The following is an 8884-nucleotide window of genomic DNA, read 5'->3' on the forward strand; positions in this document are numbered from 1 at the left end:
GGGCGGCGGAGCATGGGGCGGGGCAACGACGAGGCGGAGCGAGCTCGGGGGAGGGCGACAGAGCACGGGGAGGGGCAACGGCAAGGCAGAGCGAGCTCGGGGGCGAGGCGGCGGCGTGCGCGGGGCGGCACGGCGAGGCGGCGGCGCGCGGCGACGAGCCGGGGCGGACCGTTTGGGTCCAATAGGCCTTGTGCGCGTTGGGCGCAGCTACCCCATACGCTTGTCCGCCCCCCGGACGTCCTCCCAGTCGCTCCCCAAACTGTCCAAAACGGATGTCCGGATGGGGTCGCGCGGTGGAGTTGGCCTAAGGCCACAACACATGCGGGCACGGTGGATTTGTACTACACAAACGACAAATCAGTCCTCCCCGTACACATGGAGGAAGGGTCGAGAGCCGACTAGGCCTGTTCGGATTGTTTAGACACTTTCACGCCTTCAATGCGGCTCATCAAATTGGGTTGGACTAGTTTGGAAATCAAAATTCTTCAAACATTTTTTTGGCATCAAATTGAGTGAAACTTCTTAAACTCTAGCTGCCTGCCACGTTGGATTCCGACAGCCATGTCTCCCCCAAAATCCCATGCAGCTCACATTTTCTTCACAGTCCTGCACTCCTTCTTTCTCGAGACAAACACTGCCCATGCCTTGCCGGCCACGGACGTCGTACTCCCCTGAGTCCGATCGCCGCCTAGGTACCCTGCACCCCTGCCACGCCGTCCATGACGAACATCTTACCGACACATGCCGAAGTGCATTTTTTATGTTCTTGTTGTTTACTTTGAAACCAACATGCTGGCTTCTGATAAGGAGTACTTCTACACCGACTTCATGCCTTCATATTTGTCGAATGATGATGAATATGAGGATGAAACGACGAAGATGAGGGCGGTTCTTGAAGAAACAAGTGTGTGGAGGAGCATGTTCCAACTTCAATGGTTCAACAAAGGGACATTCAATGGTGAATGAGCGTGGCAGACATCTGGACTCCGCAAAAGTAATAGCAATACTTGTCTAAATCAAGTGAAATTTGGTAGGTTAGGAGATGAGGTCAAAACATGGCTATGAGAATTATTGGGAATGTTTGGAGAAACATCCCTATGATGATTTTGGTCCACTTATACTCATATCCAAGTACCATATGAGTCTCTCTGAATTTTCCCAAATATTTTGTATACAAAAAAATATTTTCCTTTATTTGCCATTTCTGGCCATTCCGGAAATAATTAAAAGGGGGGGGGTTAAACTTTTCAAACATATTTTGTCTTGGAAAAAGTGGTCTTTATATATAGTAGACCCTAAATATGAATTTTTTAAGGAACATCTATTAAGTAAAAATAAATACTTGTAGTTCAAACCATAGTTTTATGGTTTTAGGCAAGAAAATGACTTTAAAGTTTTTGGGGCCAAAATGATTTGTAAATAAAATACTTTTAGGTCCTAACCACTTGTGATGATCTTTGGGTGATGTTTGAGACAAGGTGTTGAAGGGAATTGGCCTAGGGATTTTCTATGGATTACGAGCACATGGAAATCAAACAATTCAAGCAATGCAAGAAAAACAAAATAAATGGAAATTGAATTAAAATATCATAAATATTCAAAAATTTCTTTATTGACTCAAGACAAGATCATAAAACTCAGGGTGTCACAGACCTTCCCCCCTAAGAAGAATCTCATCCATGAGACTCCCTAGCTAGACATTAAAGAAAGAGAGAATTCAGATTTGAGATAGTCTTTGCGTTCCCACGTAGCTTCTTCAGTGTGGTTGTTCTAGTGAACCCTGAAATACTTGATGGTGCGTCTTCTCGTCCGTTGTTCGGCTTCGTAAAGAATGTGAATTGGGATTTCGCGATAAGTGAGATCTGGCTGAAGATTGATAGTGTGATGATCGATCTCCTTGTAGAGATCTGGCTTCTTGGGGACTTGAAGAAATATTTGAAGTTTAGAGACATGGAAGACATTGTGCACATATGCTAGTTCTGGAGGTATCTCAAGTTGGTAGGCAAATTCTCCCTGCCTTCCGGTGATCTTTAAGGGTCCGATATATCGTCGGGAAAGCTTTCCTTTGACATGGAAGCGTTGATTTCCTTTTAGTGGGGTGACCTTTAGGTAGGCGTGATCTCCGGTCTGGAAGATTATGGGGCAACGATAAGAATCGGTGTAGGTCTTTTGTCTTGATTGGGCGGTCATCAGACGTTCCCGAATCAGCTGCACTTGTTCTTCTGCTTAATGTCAGGCCCGAAAATGGCGCTCTCTTTGGGTTCCGACCAGTTGAGAAGGGTCCAACACTTCCATCCATATAAAGTTTCAAATGGTGCCATTTGGATACTAGTCTGGTAAGTGTTATTTTAGGAAAATTCTGCCAAGGCAACCTCCCCATTTGGCTCCATAAGCTAAGACGCAAGCTCTTAGCATATCCTCGAGTATCTGATTTACTCACTCTATTTGTCCACTGATCTATGGGTGAAAGGTGATGTTGAAGGATAACCTCCACTACTGCAGGATGGTTCAAACGCGATAGTCGAATCAGAGACCCTTCAACGAAACTGTGTGCAATGCATCAATCACAAATGGTGATATAATAAAACCGTCAAAAAAGATGCAAAACATTTGCGATGGCGGCGACATCAAACATGGTTCATATTATAATTGCGTGTGTGATGAGTAGCAAATGGTTAATCCAGAAAACTGTTTGTGATGATGCAGAACAACAGAAACGGGCAGCCAGATGAGGGTGTGTGTGATATACGGCATACAGTTCACTAGGATGAATTGTGTGTGATTAGGAAACACCATGGAAACGGTTCAATTGAACAAGAAGTGTGTGATACGCGGCAAACAGGTCCGTAATCAGAAATGTGTGCGAAGGCCAATAATAACACAGACGATTGCTGCTAATAAGCCGTGTGATTTGCTCTGTCTACAGAAGAATAACATGTATATATATATAACTGAAATAAACATCCAATTACATAAGTGACTATACAGATCATTCACACACACCTCAATAAACAATTGCATGCATTCTAAAGTAGGAGAAATGATCGTCTAGTCATCTACTTCTTGTGACGTGATGACCCACAAGTATAGGGGATCTATCGTAGTCCTTTCGATAAGTAAGAGTGTCGAACCCAACGAGGAGCAGAAGGAAATGATAAGCGGTTTTCAGCAAGGTATTCTCTGCAAGTACCGAAATAAGTGGTAACAGATAGTTTTGTGACAAGATAGATGGTAACGAGCAACAAGTAACAAAAGTAAATAAAGTGCAGCAAGATGGCCCAATCCTTTTGTAGCAAAGGACAAGCCGGAACAAACTCTTATAATAGGAGAAGCGCTCCCGAGGACACATGGGAATATCGTCAAGCTAGTTTTCATCACGTTCATATGATTCACGTTCGGTACTTTGATAATTTGATATGTGGGTGGACCGGTGCTTGGGTGCTGTTCTTACTTGAACAAGCATCCCACTTATGATTAACCTCTATTGCAAGCATCCGCAACTACAACAAAAGTATTAAGGTAAACCTAACCATAGCATGAGACATATGGATCCAAATCAGCCCCTTACGAAGCAACGCATAAACTAGGGTTTAAGCTTCTGTCACTCTAGCAACCCATCATCTACTTATTACTTCCCAATGCCTTCTTCTAGGCCCAAATAATGGTGAAGTGTTATGTAGTCGACATTCACATAACACCACTAGAGGCTAGACAACATACATCTTATCAAAATATCAAACGAATACCAAATTCACATGACTACTAATAGCAAGACTTCTCCCTTGTCCTCAGGAACAAACGTAATTACTCACAAAGCAAATTCATGTTCATAATCAGAGGGGTAATAATACGCATATATGATCTGAACATATGATCTTCCACTAATTAAACCAATTAGCATCAACTACAAGGAGTAATCAACACTACTAGCAACCTACTAGCACCAATCCCGGACTTTGAGACAAGAATTGGATACAAGAGATGAACTAGGGTTTGGAGATGAGATGGTGCTGGTGAAGATGTTGATGGAGATTGCCCTCTCCCGATGAGAGGAGCGTTGGTGATGACGATGGTGATGATTTCCCCCTCCCGGAGGGAAGTATCCCCGGCAGAACAGCTCTGCCGGAGCTCTAGATTGGATCCGCCAAGGTTCCGCCTCGTGGCGGCGGAGTCTCGTCCCGAAAAGTTCCTTTCTATTTTTTCTCATTGAAAGACTTCATATAGGAGAAGATGGACGTCGGAGAGCCACCAAGGGGCCCACGAGGTAGGGGGGCGCGCCCTAGGGGGGGCGCCCCCCACCCTCGTGAGTAGGGTGTGGGCCCCCTGACCTTCATCTTTGGCGAGGATTTTTCTTTATTTATTTTAAGATGTTTCGTGGAGTTTCAGGACTTTTGGAGTTGCGCAGAATAGGTCTCTAATATTTGCTCCTTTTCCAGCCTAGAATTCCAGCTGCCGGCATTCTCCCTCCTTATGTAAACCTTGTAAAATAAGAGAGAATAGCCATAAGTATTGTGACATAAAGTGAAATAATAGTCCATAATGTAATAAATATCAATATAAAAGCATGATGCAAAATGGACATATCAAATCCCCCAAGCTTAGACCTCGCTTGTCCTCAAGCGAAAAGCCGATAACAATAAATATGTCCTCATGTTTAGAGGTAGAGGCGTCGATAGAAATAAAAATATGGACATGAAGGCATGATGATTATTCTCATAACAACAATATATATAGATTTTGTCTTATGATTACTTATGTTCAAGTTATGATCTATTCACAATGCAAAAGTATAAATCATAAACCTTATTGGGCTCCGTCAAACTATAATCTCAGTCATTGAAGCAATTGCAATTTATCATAACATCGGAAATAGTCTATGTCAGAGCTAAAAAGCAAGTCCACATACTCAACTATCATTTAGTCCTCCATAATTGCTAACACTCACGCAATACTTGTGGTTACCGAGTTTTAATCGGACACAGAGAAAGATAGGGGCTTATAGTTTTGCCCCACAACCTTTTACCTCAAGGGTAATGTCAACAATAATGGTTCATGCTCCCCTACATCCAATTAGATATATATATCATGTTCTTTCCAACATGCTGAGCTTGCCAAAGGATAAAATGAAAAAGAAAAAGTGAAGATCACCATGACTCTTGCATAAGGTAGAAGATAATATAAAGGATAGGCCCTTCGCAGAGGGAAGCAGAGGTTGCCATGCGCTTTTATGGTTGGATGCACAAAATCTCAATGCGAAAGAACGTCACTTTATATTGCCCCTTGTGATATGAACCTTTATTATGCAGTCCATCGCTTTTATTACTTCCACATCACAAGATCGTATAAAGCTTATTTCTCCCACACCAATCAATCTTACATATGTAGAGCAATTTTTATTGCTTTGCCCGATGACAACTTACTTGAAGGATCTTACTCAATCCATAGGTAGATATGGTGGACTCTCATGGCAAAACTGGTTTAAGGGTATTTGGAAGCACAAGTAGTATTTCTACTTGGTGCTGAGAATTTGGCTAGCATGAGGGGGAAAGGCAAGCTCAACAAGTTAGAGGATCCATGACAACATACTTTATCTGGATATAAGAAAGACATAACTCATTACGTTGTCTTCCTTGTCCAACATCAACTCTTTTAGCATCTCATATTTTAATGAGTGCTCCCAATCATAAAAGATGTCAATGATAATATATCTATATGTGAAAACCTCTCTTTCCTTATTACTTCCTATTAATTGCAACAATGACCAAAGCTATGTCTGCCAACTCCCAACAACTTTTAATCAACATACTCTTTCTATGTGAAGTCATTACTCTCAATAAGATCATGAACTTTTTGTTTCTTTTTATTCTTTTCTTCTTTCTTTTATTCACCCAAGATCATGGCAAAATTATCAAGCCCTTGACTCAACACTAATCTTTATTATATAGCTCACAGACTCGATTACATAGAGAGATCATAAAGCAAACTCAAAACTAGATCATGCCATAAACTTTATTCTACTAGATCAAGATACTACTAATAGGATCAAACTAAGAAAACGGTAAAGATAGGAGTTGTGATTGTGATACGATACCGGGGCACCTCCCCCAAGCTTGGCAGTTGCCAAGGGGAGTGCCCATACCCATGTGATTATATCTCCTTGGTTGGTGAAGAAGGTGGTGGTGATGTTGGCTTAATTGATGGCTTAGGCTTCTCCCTTAATTTGCGCTTGAGGACGGCATTTTGATCCCTCAAATCATCAATCTCCCACTCCAGGGTTTCTTTACCCTATCAGGGAGACTTGACTTTTTGAACTCCACGTGCATGTCCCCAGGTTGAGGTAATGGTGCTTCATCTTCATCTGAGCTCGTCTCCTCCTTCCCCTTGGGTTCATAGTCCTCTTCTTCCTCCGTGGTCCATCCATCGTGTTCCACATCTCCATAGACCTTTGGATTTGCTAAGTAATCATCCACATAGCTTTCTCCTTCCGAATCCTGGGAAGACATGTTGATTTAATCTGCAACGGGACAGCTCGAAACGAAAATAGAGGATATTTGCATGATACGGGAGTCAAAACCTTCGGGAGATTATATAATGAATTTTTACCGACCAAAATACGTATCGTGCAAGAAAACGGAGTCCAGAAGGCACACGAGGTGCTCACGAGGTAGGGGGGCGCGCCCAGGGGGGTAGGGCGCGCCCACCACCCTCGTGGGGCCCTCGTGTCCTTCCCGGACTGCTGCTTATTTTTCTATTTTTCTAAATATTCCAAAACAGAGAAATATTGCCTTAAAAATTGTTTTGGAGTCGGTTTACTTACCGTACCACCTACCTATTCCTTTTCGGAGTCTAAAACACTCCGGAAAGTGTCCCTTATGTATTCCTCCGGGGTTACGATTTCGATAATATTGGTTTCAACATTTATGGGATTACCTGAGATATAATGTTTAATTCTTTGACCGTTTACCACCTTCGGATTTGTGCCCTCGAAGTAGTTGATCTTTATGGCACCGGAATGATAGACCTCTTCGATAACATAGGGGCCTTCCCATTTAGAGAGAAATTTTCCTGCAAAAAATCTTAAACGAGAGTTGTATAGCAATACATAATCACCTACATTAAATTCACACTTTTGTATCCTTTTGTCATGCCATATTTTAACTTTTTCTTTAAACAACTTGGCATTTTCATAAGCTTGGGTTCTCCATTCATCAAGTGAGCTAATATCAAATAACCTCTTCTCACCGGCAAGTTTAAAATCATAGTTGAGCTCTTTAATAGCCCAATATGCCTTATGTTCTAGTTCGAGAGGTAAGTGACATGCTTTTCCATAAACCATTTTGTACGGAGGCATACCCATAGGATTTTTATATGCAGTTCTATAAGCCCATAATGCATCATCAAGTTTCTTAGACCAATTCTTCCTAGACCTATTAACAGTCTTTTGCAAAATTAATTTGAGCACTCTATTTCTCAACTCTACTTGACCACTAGACTGAGGGTGATAAGGAGATGCAATTCTATGATTAACATCATACTTAGCAAGCATTTTACGGAAAGCACCATGAATAAAGTGTGAACCACCATCAGTCATTAAATATCTAGGGACTCCAAACCTCGGAAAAATAACTTCCTTAAGCATTTTAATAGAGGTGTTATGATCAGCACTACTAGTTGGAATAGCTTCTACCCACTTAGTAACGTAATCAACAGCAACTAAAATATGAGTATATCCATTAGAGGCAGGAAAAGGTCCCATATAGTCAAAGCCCCAAACATCAAACGGTTCAATAACAAGTGAATAATTCATAGGCATTTCTTGACGTCTACTAATATTACCAATTCTTTGACATTCATCACAAGACAAGACAAACTTACGGGCATCCTTGAAGAGAGTAGGCCAATAAAAACCAGATTGCCATACCTTATGTGCAGTTCTATCTCCAGCATGGCGTCCTCCATAAGCCTCGGAATGACACTTGCATAGGATCTGTTCCTGTTCATGCTCAGGTACACAACGTCGAATTACACCATCTACTCCTTCTTTATAAAGATGTGGGTCATCCCAAAAGAAATGTCTCAAGTCATTGTAAAACTTTTTCTTTTGCTGGTATGTGAAGCTAGGTGGTATAAACTTAGCAACAATATAATTAGCATAATCAGCATACCATGGAGTACTACGAGAAGTACTTATAACATTTAATTGTTCATCAGGAAAGCTATCATTAATAGGTAGTGGGTCAGCAAGAATATTTTCTAACCTAGACAAGTTGTCTGCAACGGGGTTCTCAGCTCCCTTTCTATCAACAATATGCAAATCAAATTCTTGTAGCAAGAGAACCCATCTAATAAGTCTAGGTTCAGCATCTTTCTTTTCCATAAGGTATTTAATAGCAGCATGATCAGTTTGAATAGTTACTTTAGAATCAACAATATAAGGTCTAAACTTATCACAAGCAAATACAACTGCTAAAAGCTCTTTTTCAGTAGTAGCATAATTTCTTTGAGCATTGTCTAGAGTCTTACTAGCATAATGAATAACATTTAATTTCTTATCAACTCTTTGCCCTAGAACAACACCTACAGCATAATCACTAGCATCACACATAATTTCAAAGGGTAAATTCCAATTAGGTGGCTGAACAACAGGTGCAGAGACTAATGCTTTCTTAAGTGTTTCAAAATGCTTCTACACAATCATCATCAAAGACAAATGGTATATCTTTTTGCAATAAATTAGTCAGAGGCCGAGAAATTTTTGAGAAGTCCTTAATGAACCTCCTGTAAAATCCGGTGTGACCAAGGAAACTTCTTATACCTTTGATGTCCTTGGGACATGACATCTTTTCAATCGCATCGACCTTGGCTTTATCAACCTCAATACCTC

This window comes from Triticum dicoccoides, chromosome 6A (genome assembly GCF_002162155.2).
Source record: "Triticum dicoccoides isolate Atlit2015 ecotype Zavitan chromosome 6A, WEW_v2.0, whole genome shotgun sequence".
Classification (NCBI taxonomy): domain Eukaryota; kingdom Viridiplantae; phylum Streptophyta; class Magnoliopsida; order Poales; family Poaceae; genus Triticum; species Triticum dicoccoides.